The following is an 18,372-nucleotide window of genomic DNA, read 5'->3' on the forward strand; positions in this document are numbered from 1 at the left end:
CCCATAGTGCCGCCCTGCCCCCACACCTCCCCCGCCCACACCCGCCCCACTGCCCACCGCCCGGCCCCCCACCTCTCACCCGCCCTCACCCCCCGCCTGCCGCCCACCGCCTCACCCCCCCACCCCCTCACCCGCCTCACCCCCCGCTTGCCGCCTCGCCCCCTCTCCTCTCCCCCCTTGCCCCCTCCCCTCTCACCCTCTCCCCTCTCCCCCCTCCCCCCTGTTCAAAAACCCCCCCACCCCCCGCGCCGCCGCGAGGGAAAACCCCCCTGTGAAAAAAAAAAACCTAAAGTTAACCCTAGGGTTAACTGAACCTTTGTTAGGTTAGCTTTAACTATAGTTAGGTTAGGTTAACTAGGATAGTTTGACCTAGGTTAGTTAACCTAACCTAGGTTAGGTTAGTTTCAACCTTAGCTAAGTTAGTATAACTACTAGTTAGTTAATGTAACTAGGTTAGTTAACTAACTGTGGTCAGTTTAACATTCACTCGGTTAGGTTGGACTAACTGTTAGACATCTAACTAGACAAATAGGTTAGTTACCCTAACTAGAGTCACTTGGTTTCAAGCCCTCAGTTGGACTTCAAGTCCATTCACACCACCATTAGGAAACCCCCAGCCCAAAGGTCAATTTTACCACTAATTAACCCCTCGTAACTCATCCATTTGGGACCCAAACTGAACCCCGTTTAAACCCATATTTCATACCATAAAACACCACGCTATGAGGTATTTTTCCAACCCATTTCACACCATTTTGGCATCCCTAGCACTCGCTCATTCGTGCCCCCGTGTGGGCCCCGTTTCACACAAATTCGATCATATCTTCACGCCGTGACCTCCGATTAACGATACGTCTGCACCAGCACATTTCCCTACACACGTAGGACACTCTTAGGCATATTATTAACCAGATGGTCCCTACACAAGCTAACACCACTCCAACCCTCCTAACAAAGCTACATCCACACCCGCACTTGTGGCAGAGACACCTTTGGCAAATCTCGCCCAATCTGCATGCAGCTACGTTTCGGCCAACGCCTTCAACTCCAATGCTCGCCACATCTACATATAACTCCACTGCTACAACCGCCCCCGCCAATCCTCTACCCAAAATCATCCCCTGAGATTCAACCACTCCCTTTAACTCCTCCACGCCCCAACATGGTTGGACGTCGTCATGACAATGATGGGGATATCGACCTCGATGCAGAGGCTGACAATTTCTTCAATCGAAGAAATAACAACAATCAAGGCTGATGCCCCTTGGGAAAATTGGAATTTCCCAAATATAATGGTAGGGGAGATCCCGCCTGCTTCCTCCAGCATTTTGATGTCGCATGCCGAGTAGGTGGAGATCAATCCCATGAAACCAAGGTGGCTTGGCTTCCCATGGCCTTAACTCATGAAGTGTCTAAATGGTAGCTAAACCTTCTCGTGAAAGAATGTGCCACATGGGACCTACTTCAAACAGAATTCAAACGACGCTTTCAAACGGAGAGGCTACAAGATTATCCCACTCTCCAACTCAGCAAGATCGAACAAGGCTGGAGAGAAGATGTACACACATACTTGGGTAAGATGAAACAATTAATCGCCAAATGTGTCCCACGCCTAGATGCAAAGTACCTCATGGCATGGTTCATTGCAGGACTCATAAAGAAAATCTGAAAGGATATGAGAAAGATAAGCAGCTATGAAACGTTTAGTGCTGCTCATGCGGCAGCCATTGACATCGAGGATGGCATGACAGACTCAGACACGAGCAGTGATGATGGCAGATCTAGTATCCGAGATAAGCACTCCAAAAAAAGCAAATCCAAGTCCATTGCAAAAACATCAAATGAAGATCGCCTAGAGGCCATGACCTTGAAGGTGAAAGAAGATATGATGCAGGCCATGGATCAAAAACTCCACTTGTCTCAACCGCCAACTCAGACATATCCATGGCGAGAAAATGGCTCGTGTCCACACTACCTGGCAAATAATACAGCAAATGAGTGCCCTATCCTAAGATCCTAAGAGCCAGGATCACTGCACAAGCAAATCCACCACCAAGGTTGTGGTGCCATATCTGTGTCGTTGGTGGCCATGATGAGAACAGTTGCATCTTCAAGATGCGCAACAACCCGCCTCGACCTCAACAATACCAAGCGGCACCCATACCAGTGTACAGGAAACTGGCACTTGCACAAGTGCCCCCAGCTCCAAGGCTAAATCCTGTACCCGTTCAAACACAAGTCCCACAACTACTCAGGAATCCGAATCCACGACTATATCCAAGAGCACCAAACCCAGCTCCTCAAGCAGTCCCAATACATCAATTACAAGCCGAGGAAGTAGACTCGTTCTTTGAGTATGAAGCAGAGTAGCCAGTGTACTATGTAGAAGGTGTAGAGGGTCTAATACCAGTTTATGCAAATCAAGTACGACCCAACACATTTTGAGCACCAATCAAGTGCTATGGTTGTGGAGAAAATCACTGGATCGCAGAGTGCCCTCATCGTGGTAGCCCAACTACTTTCCAACCACTCTACAGAGATTGTGGCATAGGACATGCATGCATGGATTGTCCCATGAAAAATAAGATCCCAGAACAAACAGAGGTTAAGCATGACATCCCCATTGGCATCATTGGGGTGGACCATCAAAGTCTGGGTCCGGCAAGTGTAAAGTCACAACCTTGGTGGGAGACCCCATTCTTCATAGAGCTCCTTTGATAGGACATTTACACCTGCTCCACCATCCACTATGGCTTCGACTTCATTATATGCCTTGTGGATCAAAGACATAGTAATGTTGCGTATGTCATCTCTCTCACCCATCCACATAGGGATATCTTCAATGTCATTCATAGGTGGAGGGCGATTTGTGAGTTCAATCCATCCTTTGAAACCCTCCTAGAGATTGGGACAATTCCCTAAGAGGATTCCGATGGGAATTGACACCGCGCAACTCAAGATGCTAGAGAGTGCAGCTCCTTCAAGTTGACGTGGCAGTACATTCTATTGTGGAGTCTATTGTTGGAACAAAGGCTCGAGTATAGTATCAATACTTTGTGGGGCCAAGTCATGGATTGGGTCTTAAGCTTGTTTCTCAGCATCAAATTGAGCATGTTCATTTTGGACCCATTGTTGAAGTACCTGAAAATGAGCCTTCTCCACCTCTGCATTCGGGTATGGAGCTTCTTTTATTTGAGGCTCGGGAGTTGATGTGGATGAGCTCGGCTGCTCATTTCTTGGCAGAGGTGGAGACACTTGTGCTTTCTTTTTCAGAAGTCGCTTTGGTTGGATTGGAATGTTAGGGTCCTTGGTGGCCTCTTTCTATTGGCGTGTAATTAGAAGCTCAGAATATGAGTAAACTTAAAAAATGTGAATGCCACCACAATTAGGGTTCACTATCCCCTACCCTTAACAGTTACAGTGTTGGAAAAGGTGGTAGGATCCGAAATATATAGCTTCTTAGATGGCTTTAGTGGCTATAACCAAGTGCAAATTGCTCCTCAAGACCAATCAAAACCAGCATTTGCTACAGAATGGGGTATTTTTGCATATCGAGTCATGCCATTCAGCCTTTGTAATGCCCCGGCCACATTCCAGCGAGTCATGTTCACAGCTTTCAAGTCATTTTTGAATAAGTTTTTATAGGTGTCCTTGGATGATTTGTGCATCCATTCAAACAAAAAGGACCACTTCAAATGTCTTGAAGAAGTACTAATCAAATGCAGGGAGTATGGAATCTCCCTAAATCCAACAAAATGCCAGTTCATGGTCACCCACGGAGTTGTTTTGGGACACATCGTCTCTCAACATGGGATTGCAACTGACATGGACAAAATAAAAAATATCATGGAATTGCCTCCTCCTACAAATTCCAAAGGTGTACAGGTCTTTATGTGACATGCCGACTATTATAGAAGATTCATATTGCGGTATGCCATGATAGCTAGACCACTTTACAAATTATTAGTGGAGTTCTTATGGACCGAAGAGTGCGAACAAGCCTTTGAGCTTTTAAAGTGGCGCCTAATCACAGCACCCATCCTTATATCTCCCAATTGGGATATTGATTTTCATGTTCATATTGATGGATCCAAGTATGCAATTGGGAGTGTGCTTTGTCAAACTGGTGAACATAAGAAAGACTACTTCACGAGTCAATAACTCAATGATGCAAAGATCAAATATACAACCACAGAAAGAGAAGCCCTAGCAATGGTGTATAGTGTAAAGAAATTTTGGCACTATCTACTGGAAAATGATTTTGTCTTCTACACCGACCATCAAGCATTGCTTTATCTTGTGAATTGTCCATGTACAACAAGAAGAATAACCAAATGGCTCCTCTTGCTTCAAGAATTCAACTTCAAAATCATGGTCTGCAAAGGTGCCCAACACTACATTGCCGATCACATGTCTCAGGTCAAGTCAAGAGAAGAAGGCACTGGAGTATAAGACTTACCAAATGCCACACTATTTCAAATAGATGTTGTTCCAGAGTGGTGTGGAGATATCATTGGGTACTTGATGTCAGGAAGACCCCACCCCCTGACATGAAAGCAGTAGATGCCAGAAAATTGATTCTAAAGGCTGCACCCTATCAACTCATCGTAGGACAACTGTACAAGATGGGTAAGGACCAGATCTTAAGAAGATGTGTAATGCCTCATGAGATCATGCCAATCCTGAGTGAATTCCATGAAGGCATTGCAGGAGGATACTTCCAAGGGGAAGCCACAACAAGAAAAGTTCTTCTCGCAGGCTAATGGTGGCCAACACTATGGGCAGATGCCTGAGGCTATGTAAAAGGTCACATGTGATGTATGCCAATGGACTATTAAACCACAACACAAAGACTTCAATCCCCTAACACCAATTGTTGCACAAAAACCAATTGAAAAATGGGGAATTGACTATGTGGGTCCCATACATCCAACAGCAAAAGGGACACAGGCACGCTACATCATTGTGGCCACCGATTACTTTACTAAATGGGTTGAAGCTAAAGCAGTCAGAAAGGCAGATGCCAGAAGCACAGCAAGATTTTTATACAAAATTGTGATCATTTGATTCGGATGCCCCATTGAAATTGTGTCGGATCGAGGCACTCATTTTATCAATGAGGTAATCCAAGAACTCTTGTCTGGCTTCATGGTAATCCATAGAAAAAGCACACCCTACTACCCCCAAGGGAATGGACTAGCAGAATGCACCAACAAAATAATATGCATTATCCTCACTAAGGTAGTAGAACCACAGCATTCTGATTGGGCAGAGAAACTGAATGCTGCCTTATGGGCATATAGAACCACATTCAAGGTCAGTACAAGGAACACACCTTTTCAATTGGTGTACGGCCTTGAAGCTATGGTCCCACTTGAATTTGTAATACCAAGTCTACGCATCGCAGTATAGGAACGCATGGGTGACCATGAATCCTTGAAAGAAAGGCTCTATTAGTTGGAGAAGCATACAGAGACAAGACTAGTTGCCTACCATGCCATGACAACAGAAAAACATAGAAGAAAGGCATGGTTTGATAGAAATCTGAAAGATAAAGACATCAAGGAAGGCAACTTAGTCCTATTATACAATGCCAAAGTACACAAGGGAAAACTAAAGTATCTAGGTCAAGGACCATACCAACTACGAAAGATGAATCCCATCGGAGCTGTGTTGCTAGAAACATTGGATGGAGTCCAATTCAACACAATAATAAATGGGAGCCGACTGAAGCACTACTACATCAACACACAAGCTATCCCTGACAAAAATCAAGATTTGGAAAACCAAGTCTTCCTTAGTTAGGATTAGATTGTATCACGAGCACTCACTAGCATATGCACGTTTTTGCACATATAGTTTGCACTAGATTGTTACACGCACATGTGAAGATTGTGGGAGAGAGGGAAGGAGTCTCACTTGAGGCTTTCTCACATGCACAATGGGGGAATACACACGAAGGTGGAGGCCAAAAAACAGTTTTTCTCTTCTTAGTTGTGTAAGCCAAAAGAACTCTCGTACAAAGAAATAGAAGAACCCTATATGTGGGTCTCAAACCAAACTCAACTAACTAAGGTGGCATACTAACTGAGCCACAAACTAGAGTAGATAAGGATAGCTGTCATCCAGCTATTATTCGTCGTGGGCGGTGTACCAACCGCATCTCCAGCTAACAGGTCGGTGACATAAATGCACAACAGTCACCCTGGCATATCGCGAGTGGTGGAGCTCGATATCTCAACACTCCCCCTCGAGCTCAATCCCAATTCTTGCACACCAAGCAGGTCTCTGAACTTGCGCAGCTTCTCTGTGCCCAATGCTTTCGTGAAGATGTCAGCTACCTAATCCTCTGTGCTGACATAAACTAGATCAATGAGACCTAGTAAAACCTTCTCCCGCACATAGTGATAATGCACCTCAATGTGCTTTGTTCTGGCATGAAAGACTGGGTTCTTTGCCAAATGTATACTACTCATGTTGTCACAATAAATGATGACTGGCCCATCTGTAGACTGATGCATATCATAGAGTAGCTTATGCAACCAAGCTACCTCACATGCAGCCATTGCTGCACCCCTGTACTCAGCATCTGTGCTCGACAAGGCAACTGTAGGCTGTTTCTTGCTGCTCCAAGTGACTGCAGCACTCCCAAAAGAGAACACATATCCACTGGTAGATCGTCTATCAGAAATGCTACCAGCCTAATTAGCATCAGTGTATCCATGCAACTGTATCTGAACCCCAGCCTCATAAAATAGTCCATACTGCAATGTGGACTTTACATACCTGAGTATGCATCTAGCCGCATCCAAATGCAGTTTCCTTGGAGCCTGCATAAACTGACTTACCAACCCAACAGCATAGCTCAAATCTGGCCTGGTAATAGTCATGTAAATCAAACTTCCTACTATGCGTCTGTACATACTAGGGTCTTCCAGAAGCTCACCTGCATCTGTGCTCAGCTTCACATTCTGCTCCAAAGGAACTGAAATAGGCTTACAGCCTGTCATCCCATATTTGGACAGCATGTCCAATCCATACTGCCTCTGCAAGAGCTGTATCCCACTTGGTGATCTAATCACCTCAATGCCCAAGAAATAACGCAGCTCTCCCAAATCCTTCATCTCAAACTTCTGCCTCAATAGCATTTTCACATGAAGGATATCTTGATCACTATCACCTGTGATGATCAAATCATCAACATAAATGACCAGCAGCATAATCCCTTTCTCTGTTTTTCTCACATAGAGTGAGAAATCTGCCTTGGAAATCTGAAAGCCAATAGTGACAAGATATTGTCCTATCTTGTCAGACCATGCTCTAGGTGCTTGCTTCAAGCCATACAAGGCTTTCTTCAACCTGCAAACAAACTCAGGATGAATAGCATGAACATAACCTGCTGGCTGCTCCATAAAGACCTCTTCTTGCAAATCACCATGCAAGAAGGCATTCTTTACATCCATCTGATGTAAAGACCATCCCTTTGATGCAGCCATAGCAATGGCTGCTCTTACGATTGCCATCCTTGCAACCGGGCTGAAAGTTTCTTCATAATCAATGCCATATGTCTGTGCATACCCCTTGACAAGTAATCTTGCCTTGTATCTATTCACAGAACCATCTGCATTGTGCTTGATCTTGTAAACCCACTTACAGCCAATTGCATTCTTGCCTTTAGGCAAAGGCACCAATTCCCATGTAGCATTAGCATCCAAGGCATCCATTTCTTCATCCATGGCTTTCTTCCATTTTTCATTTCCCATGGCTTGCTCAAAAGAAGTGGGTTCTGGTTCCTGTATCACTTTGACCATATAGGCATAGTGAATGGCTGTAAATCCATCATATTTCAACCTATCCACAGGATACCTAACCTTGGTAGACCTGTGCAAAATAGGCTCACTTCCAGGTGCTCTCAAAACATCCCTGGTCTTCCTTACTCCAGGTGTAACAACAGAAGGAATACCCAACTCATCATCAATGCTCTGTTCTGAGCCACTGGATTCACCATCCACATAAGAGTGACCTGCATTCACATCAAACATGGGCTGATCTACCTTCTCTTTTCCTTTTTGTGATACCTGTGTACCACTATCTGCATTGCTTTGAGGGGATTCTCCTGATCTCAATCTGCCTGTCCATGGCGAAGTATGTGAACCACTGGTAGAGGACACTCCAGGTCCACTGATATTTTGTGATTGCTGCTGTGCATTCTGTGCAGCATTACCATTTTGTGCATCTACATCAATCATCACATTTATTGGTTTATACCAGCTGCTCATCTCATAAAAAACAACATCTCTGCTCACTGTGAACTTACGTGTAGAAGGGTTATAGCATCTATACCCTTTCTGCTGCAGAGAATAACCAATAAAGATGCACTTCTCAGCTTTTGGATCCAACTTGGACCTCAACTCATCTGGCACATGGACATAAGCAATGCAACCAAAAATCTTCAAATGAGAAATATCTGGTTTCCTACCAGTATACATCTCCTCTGGCGTCATGCCATGTATTGCTGCAGTGGGAGTCCTGTTCATTATATAGACTGCTGTAGCAACTGCTTCAGCCCAATAATAATCTGGTAGATCTTTTTCATTTAGCATAGCCCGAGACACCTCTCCAATATTCCTGTTTTTTCTTTCTGCAATTCCATTTTGCTGTGGGGTATGACTGCATGAATATTGCTGCTTTATACCATGCTCCTGCAACACATAAGTCTATGGAATTAAATTTCACAGTTACTTTAAATTTCTATGGAATTAAATTTCCATCACTTGACTATTAAGTCATTAGAGAGAGCATATGTCCTCGAAAGTGCCCATTATGGCATTGGCTTCATAAAAACAAGCAGACTTTAAACTTGTAGGCCATGCGTAACTAGGGCTTGCATCGCAAATCTCCTCACAGACTCTCCTCACAACTTGTTTTGAATCTTCTGCTGACTTGTAAGCATTCAACAACTCTTCTTTTCTCTCTTGGCTTTCCTCATCTTTACCATTTTTTTCAATACAGCTTCTAGCCACCGCCATATCCTGTATGAAAATTTGACTCGTTCTCATAAGAAGTACGTTATTAAAAGAAGCGAAAAAGAAAGCTAAGGATATTCTCCTCTTCTGCTGAGTTCAAATCAAGCAGCCATGTGCATGACATATCCTCCTCGAATGATTTTCCCTTCATTGGTCCATACAAAAGAGATCTAAGACAGAATTTGAGTTCAATAAATGAAGTCGGGTAGTAACTAGTCATTGTCTTAGAGGGAAAGTGGGAGAAGGAGAGTGAGGCAGCGATAGCGAGGGATGCACAGTGAGCTGCCCCTCCTTCAAGAGTGATAGAAAGTGAGGGAAGACGTAAAGTGAAAGACGAATAGAAGTTAATCAGAAGGACTAGGATGTAAGAAATAAGAGAGTGTTTGTGGAAGGACTACGATGGAAGAATACAAGTGCACTAAGGCACGATGTGTTCGCTATGATAAGGATAAGGGTTGGAATAAAGTGAGAGAAGCATTGGAAATGCGCTACTTTAAGTGAGTGGAGACTGTACAAAATTTTGCAGAGCTTTGGGAATGCTGTACTTTAAGTGAGTGGAGCATTGGGAATTGATACTTTGCCATGAAATATATTATAAATATTACATCATCACATATTCATATCAAAATTCTCATCACAGAAGGTTATATTTCCTAATAATCACATCATCACACATTCATATCATAAAATTGTGTGCATGAAATAAATATATAAATATCATGACTAAATGCCACTTAAGTAATAAGTCAGAAATTGGTGTATAATCAACAAAAACTACATCATGATTCATACATTGCAACAAATAAATGTCAACCATAATATTCATGGAGTAAACAACATCATGAGAATATGCTCCTCATGCATATATACAAACACAACATTATACATGCATCACAACTCTTTTGATGCTTCTAGTGGAGATTGTGGCAACTCTTCTGATGCTTCCAATGGAGGCTGTGGTGCTCTAGATGTACACTCAGTCTCTACTTCTTCTATAGTATGTAGTGCTTTCGGAGTAGACTCAATATCCTCTTCCTTAAATGCAAGCGGAGTGTTGAGATATCGAGCTCCACCACTCGCGATATGCCAGGGTGACTGTTGTGCATTTATATCACCGACTTGTTAGCTGGAGATGCGGTTGGTACACCGCCCACGAATAATAGCTGGATGACAGCTATCCTTATCTACTCTAGTTTGTGGCTCAGTTAGTATGCCACTCGGGGGGGTCACTATGTATAAACCCTCTATATCACGTGCGTTCAAGGCCTATATTTAAAATCCCTTATCTATAAAAGATTTTGTTAATAAAATGTACCCCTTTTCTATACAAATCTGTAAATTTTTCCCAAAACTATTTTAAATAGTCCCTTATGTATATTTATTTCTTTAAATTTTAGAAATACAAAATATCCTTCTGTTGAACTCACGTGATAGGGTTACATATGATGAGTGACCCCCCCGAGGTATGCCACCTTAGTTAGTTGAGTTTGGTTTGAGACCCACATATAGGGTTCTTCTATTTCTTTGTACTAGAGTTCTTTTGGCTTTCACAACTAAGAAGAGGAAAACTGTTTTCAGCCTCCACCTTTGTGTGTATTCCCCCATTGTGCATGTGAAAAAGCTGCAAGTGAGACTCCTTCCCTCTCTCCCACAATCTTCACATGGTATCAGAGCCTTGTTCATGGTAAGGAGCTCAAGAAAGCAAGCCAAGTTCGTGGTGTCCTGGTAAGAGGACCAGTGTTGCTTTCCTATTTCGAGTTTGGGAGCAAATCTCTGCAGGTAGCACAGCCAGAAGTGCAGGAGTGCACTGTTTCAGATTGAGACGCCCTTCGCGGTGTGGCAAGAGCGCAGTATATGCTACGGGAGAGGGCGAAGCCTTTAGTGACTTTATTTTTCTGATTTGAGGCCGTTTCGGGGCCCGTTTTGAAGGCGGAAGTTCTTCGCAGGCACTCAAAAAAAGGCCCTGTTTTTTGCTGTGCGACCACTGTGCACGGCTAGTCGGTGGAAAGGTGCCGCAGAAATTGCATCGTATGCCTGTGTGCAGAGATATTGGGAGTTGCAGATTCATGCCTGTTGCCTGTTAATGCAAAATCGTCACTAGGAAGTGACTGTGTGGTGAAATACCACTTTTGTCAGTTTTGCAGATCTGCCCGTGCGAGGCAAAAGCTGTGTTTTTTGCAGTGACAGAATATTTTGCAGTGTTCTGTAATGGCATCTGATTCTCTTTCACAGATTGTCACTGAAAAGCTTGACAAGAACAACTTCTAGGCATGGAAGTTTAGAATGACGAATTTCTTGATGGGAAAAGGCTATTGGGAATTCATTATAGGAAATGAAGAAGAACCTGTTCTTCCTAATGTTCCTAGTCAACAGGAAATGCAGGCATTCAAAGGATGGCATGAGAGAGCCAGGAAAGTTATGTACTGGCTGTCTATCAGTATTTCGGACTCCATGATTGTGCATATTCAGGATGCAAATACACCAAAGGAGGCATGGGATACTTTGGCAAAAATGTATAGCACAAATACGTAGGCCAGGAAAATGCAACTCAAACAGGAGTTGCATAATGTGTAGAGAGAAAATTTGAGCATAAATGACTACCACATGAAAATGAAGAAAATTGCAGATGCACTTGCTTCCATTGGGTCGCCAGTGGATGATGATGATTTGGTTTCTGTGACCTTGAATGGTCTAGGAAAGGATTATGCACAAATCCAGACATCCATTGCCATCCGTGAAAAATTTCCTGACTTTGAGGAGCTGATTGCTCTTCTAATTTCTGAAGAGCAGAGAAATGGTGGTGCATCTTCTTCAGCAGGAACTTCAAAAGAAACTGTCTTCTACTCAAATGCTGGCAGAGGTAGAGGCAGAGGTAGAGGAGGCCGATCAGCAGGCCGTGGTAGAAATCAGAATATGCAACAAACGCAAGAAAACCAGTCCTATGCAGGAGGACGTGGTAACTCTAGAGGCAGGGGGAGCCAAAGAGGCCGTGGTGGATGGCAGAGAAGCCAAAATGCAAACAGCAATGTTGAATGCTACTATTGTGGCAAAATGGGTCATATGGCTAAGGACTGCTATAAAAAGCAGAATGACATTATGAGTGGAAAATTGCAGCAAGGCAATTATGCATCTTCTAGCAGGCAGGGTGATGACAAAAATGAGCATCTATTTATGGTGCAGCATATGACCAATTCTGTGACAAGTGCAGAAGAACAAAATGATGTGTGGTATGTTGACTCAGGTGCATCAAACCACATGACAGGTCATGCAGAATGGATGCAAGATGCAAGGAAGATGGAAAAGCCAGGATTTGTGGAGACTGGTGATGATACTGCACATCCTATTGTGCAGATTGGCAAAATTCCTTTGTCTATGCAGGATGGGAAAAAGAAATACTTGTCTGATGTATTTCATGTCCCGAACATCACCAAGAACCTGGTTTCTGTTGGTCAGATGGTTGAGCAGGGCTTGCAGGTTAGATTTAATCCTCATGGATGCTTTGTTGAGGATATGAAAAATAATGGTCGCTTGATAGCAAAAGGAAAGAAGAAGGGCAGGATGTTTACGTTGGATGCAGACATGCCTGAATTGAGTGCAGCAATGTTTGCACATGGGACCGGTGTAGTTGCAGATATTGATATCTGGCACAAACGCATTGGTCACGTTAATATACAGCGACTTAAATCAATGCAAGCCCAAAATATTGTTACAGGATTGCCTAAATTCAAGGTTGCAGAAATGCACAAGATTTGTGAAGCCTGTCAATTTGGGAAACAGGCAAGGAAACCTTTTCCTAGGCATGTTCAAGAGAGTAAAAAGCCATTGGAATTAATCCACTCTGATGTGTGGACTACAAAAGCTGCATCTATTGGAGGCTGTCACTATTTTGTCACATTTATTGATGACTTCAGCAGAAAACTGTGGGTGTATTTTATGAAAAAGAAAAGTGAAGTGTTTGGGCACTTCAAAGTTTTCAAAGCTATGGTGGAAAAAGAAACAGGCCTGCAAATAAAATGCCTAAGGTCAGATGGAGGGGGAGAGTACCTCTCAAATGAGTTTGCAAGGTTCTTGCAGGAGCATGGTATAAAGCACCAATATTCATGCAGTCATACCCCACAGCAAAATGGAATTGCAGAAAGGAAAAACAGGCATATTGGAGAGGTGTCTCGGGCTATGCTAAATGAAAAAGATCTACCAGATTATTATTGGGCTGAAGCAGTTGCTACAGCAGTCTATATAATGAACAGGACTCCCACTGCAGCAATACATGGCATGATGCCAGAGGAGATGTATACTGGTAGGAAACCAGATATTTCTCATTTGAAGATTTTTGGTTGCATTGCCTATGTCCATGTGCCAGATGAGTTGAGGTCCAAGTTGGATCCAAAAGCTGAGAAGTGCGTCTTTATTGGTTATTCTCTGCAGCAGAAAGGGTATAGATGCTATAACCCTTCTACACGCAAGTTCACAGTGAGCAGAGATGTTTTTGATGAGATGAGCAGCTGGTATAAACTAGTAAATGTGATGATTGATGTAGATGCACAAAATGGTAATGCTGCACAGAATGCACAGCAGCAATCACAAAATATCAGTGGACTTGGAGTGTCCTCTACTAGTGGTTCACATACTTCGCCATGGACAGGCAGATTGAGATCAGGAGAATCCCCTCAAAGCAATGCAGAGAGTGGTACGCAGGTATCACGAAAAGGAAAAGAGAAGGTAGATCAGCCCATGTTTGATGTGAATGCAGGTCACTCTTATGTGGATGGTGAATCCAGTGGCTCAGAACAGAGCATTGATGATGAGTTGGGTATTCCTTCTGTTGTTACACCTGGAGTAAGGAAGACCAGGGATGTTTTGAGAGCACCTAGAAGTGAGCCTATTTTCCGCAGGTCTACCAGGGTTAGGTATCCTATGGATAGGCTGAAATATGATGGATTTACAGCCATTCACTATGCCTATATGGTCAAAGTGATACAGGAACCAGAACCCACTTCTTTTGAGTAAGCCATGGGAAATGAAAAATGGGAGAAAGCCATGGATGAAGAAATGGATGCCTTGGATGCTAATGCTACATGGGAATTGGTGCCTTTGCCTAAAGGCAAGAACGCAATTGGCTGTAAGTGGGTTTATAAGATCAAGCACAATGCAGATGGTTCTGTGAATAGATACAAGGCAAGATTAGTTGTCAAGGGGTATGCATAGACATATGGCATTGATTATGAAGAAACTTTCAGCCCGGTTGCAAGGATGGCAACCGTAAGAGCAGCCATTGCTATGGATGCATCAAAGGGATGGTCTTTACATCAGATGGTTGTAAAGAATGCCTTCTTGCATAGTGATTTGCAAGAAGAGGTCTTTATGGAGTAGCCAGCAGGTTATGTTCATGCTATTCATCCTGAGTTTGTTTCAGGTTGAAGAAAGCCTTGTATGGCTTGAAGCAAGCACCTAGAGCATGGTCTGACAAGATAGGACAGTATCTTGTCACTATTGGCTTTCAGATTTCCAAGGCAGATTTCTCACTCTATGTGAGAAAAACAGAGAAAGGGATTATGCTGCTGGTCATTTATGTTGATGATTTGATCATCACAGGTGATAGTGATCAAGATATCCTTCATGTGAAAATGCTATTGAGGCAGAAGTTTGAGATGAAGGATTTGGGAGAGCTGCGTTATTTCTTGGGCATTGAGGTGATTAGATCACCAAGTGGGATACAGCTCTTGCAGAGGCAGTATGGATTGGACATGCTGTCCAAATATGGGATGACAGGCTGTAAGCCTATTTCAGTTCCTTTGGAGCAGAATGTGAAGCTGAGCACAGATGCAGGTGAGCTTCTGGAAGACCCTACTATGTACAGACGCATAGTAGGAAGTTTGATTTACATGACTATTACCAGGCCAAATTTGAGCTATGCTGTTGGGTTGGTAAGTCAGTTTATGCAGGCTCCAAGGAAACCGCATTTGGATGCGGCTAGACGCATACTCAGGTATGTGAAGTCCACATTGCAGTATGGACTATTTTATGAGGCTGGGGTTCAGATACAGTTGCATGGATACACTGATGCTGATTGGGCTGGTAGCATTTCTGATAGACGATCTACCAGTAGATATGTGTTCTCTTTTGGGAGTGCTGCAGTCACTTGGAGCAGCAAGAAACAGCCTACAGTTGCCTTGTCGAGCACAGAGGCTGAGTACAGGGGTGCAGCAATGGCTGCATGTGAGGTAGCTTGGTTGCATAAGCTACTCTATGATATGCATCAGTCTACAGATGGGCCAGTTGTCATTTATTATGACAACATGAGTAGTATACATTTGGCAAAGAACCAAGTCTTTCATGCCAGAACAAAGCACATTGAGGTGCATTATCACTATGTGCGGGAGAAGGTTTTACTAGGTCTCATTGATCTAGTTTATGTCAGCATAGAGGATCAGGTAGCTGACATCTTCACGAAAGCATTGGGCGCAGAGAAGCTGTGCAAGTTCAGAGACCTGCTTGGTGTGCAGGAATTGGGATTGAGCTCGAGGGGGAGTGTTGAGATATCGAGCTCCACTCGCGATATGCCAGGGTGACTGTTGTGCATTTATCTCACCGACCTATTAGCTGGAGATGCGGTTGGTACACCGCCCACGAATAATAGCTGGATGACAGCTATCCTTATCTACTCTAGTTTGTGGCTCAGTTAGTATGCCACCTTAGTTAGTTGAGTTTGGTTTGAGACCCACATATAGGGTTCTTCTATTTCTTTGTACTAGAGTTCTTTTGGCTTTCACAACTAAGAAGAGGAAAACTGTTTTCAGCCTCCACCTTTGTGTGTATTCCCCCATTGTGCATGTGAGAAAGCCACAAGTGAGACTCCTTCCCTCTCTCCCACAATCCTCACACGGAGGCTATGGCAACTCTTCTGATGCTTCCAGTGGAGGCTGTGGTGTTGTAGGTGTACACTGAGTCTCTACTTCTTCTGTGGTGTGCAGTGCTTTCACAGTAGACTCAGTCTCCTCTTCCTTAAATGCAAGCTTTGATATTGCTTCAGTTGCACATTGTATTCTAATGGCAACAATTAGGTCTCGAATGATTTCAGCCCTAAACAATTGTATATCCTCCTCTAAATATTTGAGCTCCAAAGAGTCTTCCGATGAGATCTGTGGCTTAAGTGAGAAAATTTCTTTGAAAATCAACATGCAGTTGTAGGCAACTCTCCACCCACAACTATGCCCATCTTCCTGCTCTACTACTAAACGCTTTTGGAAGTCTAGCGAGTCTTTGTACTGTCTTGTTTCTCTGATAGCAGATACCAACTTCTCAATCGACCTGCTCATCATGACATATTAAAAAAGCTTAGTGTGTCTATTACATAAGGTACATAATATAGAAGTAACAACAGATTAATAGAATACTTACGTTTGCACTAGGCCATGAAAGCCTGCAATCGAGTTAACAAACCAACAATAGTTGTCTTCAAGGTCCCAAACCACCAAACTCCAATGTTCCCTACATGAATAATTAAGAACCATTATTATTTAACACAATGTTGCTAGTATAAGATGAAAATAAAGGTTGCCATGATACTTACATCTCGTGATATGCCATAAATAGGACTTGCACGCCTGTAAATATAAAGGCTGTAACCATTTACAAACATCAGCTATCGTCTTTTTGCTATCGCTAAGTATAGGAGAAAGGAGGGAATCCAACATATACACACGATTTTGTACAGCTCTACAAAATCGTGAGATAACTATACTGCACCAACAAATAAATGAATATTAGATTATTAGATTTAATCAAAATATTGAATTATCAAGCAGAGAAAAAGTTTGTATCAAACGTGAGAATGGCCATCATAACGTTGTTATTGACCTCATTTGAAGCTCTAGAGAGGATTGAAATCTCCTCTCCCCCAAATTCAAGATACTGAGGTCTATGTTGAATCATAACCCTAACATTAAAAGATCTTCCTAATTCTTCCAATGAAGCCATGTTTGTAGATTTGAGGTCTTCTATCCCCTTTGACTCTTTGACGGCATTCATTTCGCACTCCTCTGAGCGATTATCTATTTGCCTTGTGGGAGGGTCCATAATGTCGCCCTTAATGATTACTCGAATGGTACGTGTTATAAATGCATAGAGATGCAAATCCGTATATGTTGACAGTGTGGTGCCATTTTGTATCTCAAAAATTTGACCAAGTACCAAAAAGCAATTGTAGCCCACCCTCTATCCACAATTATAGATGTGGCTATCCTCTTGATATGATACCTAACATGTTATATACTCTATTTGTTGTGCCAAGTCACATTGCCACATTACTATGTCGATAGCACCTACTAACTATCTAGCTGATATAACAACAGTAAATATGTGCATTGCATATCAATCTACATGTCAAGAAGTGACAACAAGTGTAGTCTATACTTACTCTAACATAGTGCCATGGATGGATGTCATTGAGTTGGCAAAGAAGCACCTCTTAGCAAAGATGTCCATGACTACCAGACTCCAATGTGAGCTACATTATCAATGAAGAATAATTACTGTGTTTGAGACAATTCTAGCAATGCAATAGAAAAAACAAGTAGGGTTTGATGCTTACTTCTCATAATATGCTGTAAAAATAACTCGTGCCTCATTCATAGGAACGAGCTTCAACCACTTGCAAACATCCTCTATGGTTTCTTCTTTGTTGCTAAGCACTTTCGAAATACGAGGATCGAGCATATATGAAACGCTTTGTATATTTTGCAGAAAATTTGCTATAACATTACTATATTAAAAAAAAAAGTATTAGCTTCTTGGGTTTAATCAAAATAAGCAAAGTATAAAGCCAAGGAAAAGGCTACATCAAACCGAGGATGGTTGTAATATATGACTTTGACATTAATCTCTTTCTTAGGATTCAAGAGGATTAAAATCTCTTCTTGACCAAATTCAAAAAAATGAGGTTGTTGTCGAATTAACAACATAGCGGTGAATGAACTTCCAATCTGCTCCAATAGATTCATATTTTCATGACTCATCTTATTGAGAGAGTAGTCTACATCGTATTCTTCTTCACTTGCTATGTCTTCTACATCCTCCTTCTGCTATAAAAATATAAAAAAGTTATGCGATGTACACATCCCAAATAAAGGCTTAAACAAGCAGATAAGGTTTCATACATGCTTTCATTAGAGTGAGTCTCTCCTCCTCTTGGAGCAAAAATTTAAAAAGTAAGGTCTCATACATGCTTTCATTAGACTGAGTCTCTCCTCCTCTTGGAGGAAAATTTTAAAAAGTTATGAGATTTACACATCCCAAATAAAAATAAAGGTTTAAATAATCATAGAAGTATAAAGATAGCATGCTTTCA

Source organism: Dipteris shenzhenensis, chromosome 7 (genome assembly GCF_047967505.1).
Source record: "Dipteris shenzhenensis isolate YYH24624 ecotype China chromosome 7, Dip_SZ_1.0, whole genome shotgun sequence".
Taxonomy (NCBI): Eukaryota; Viridiplantae; Streptophyta; class Polypodiopsida; order Gleicheniales; family Dipteridaceae; genus Dipteris; species Dipteris shenzhenensis.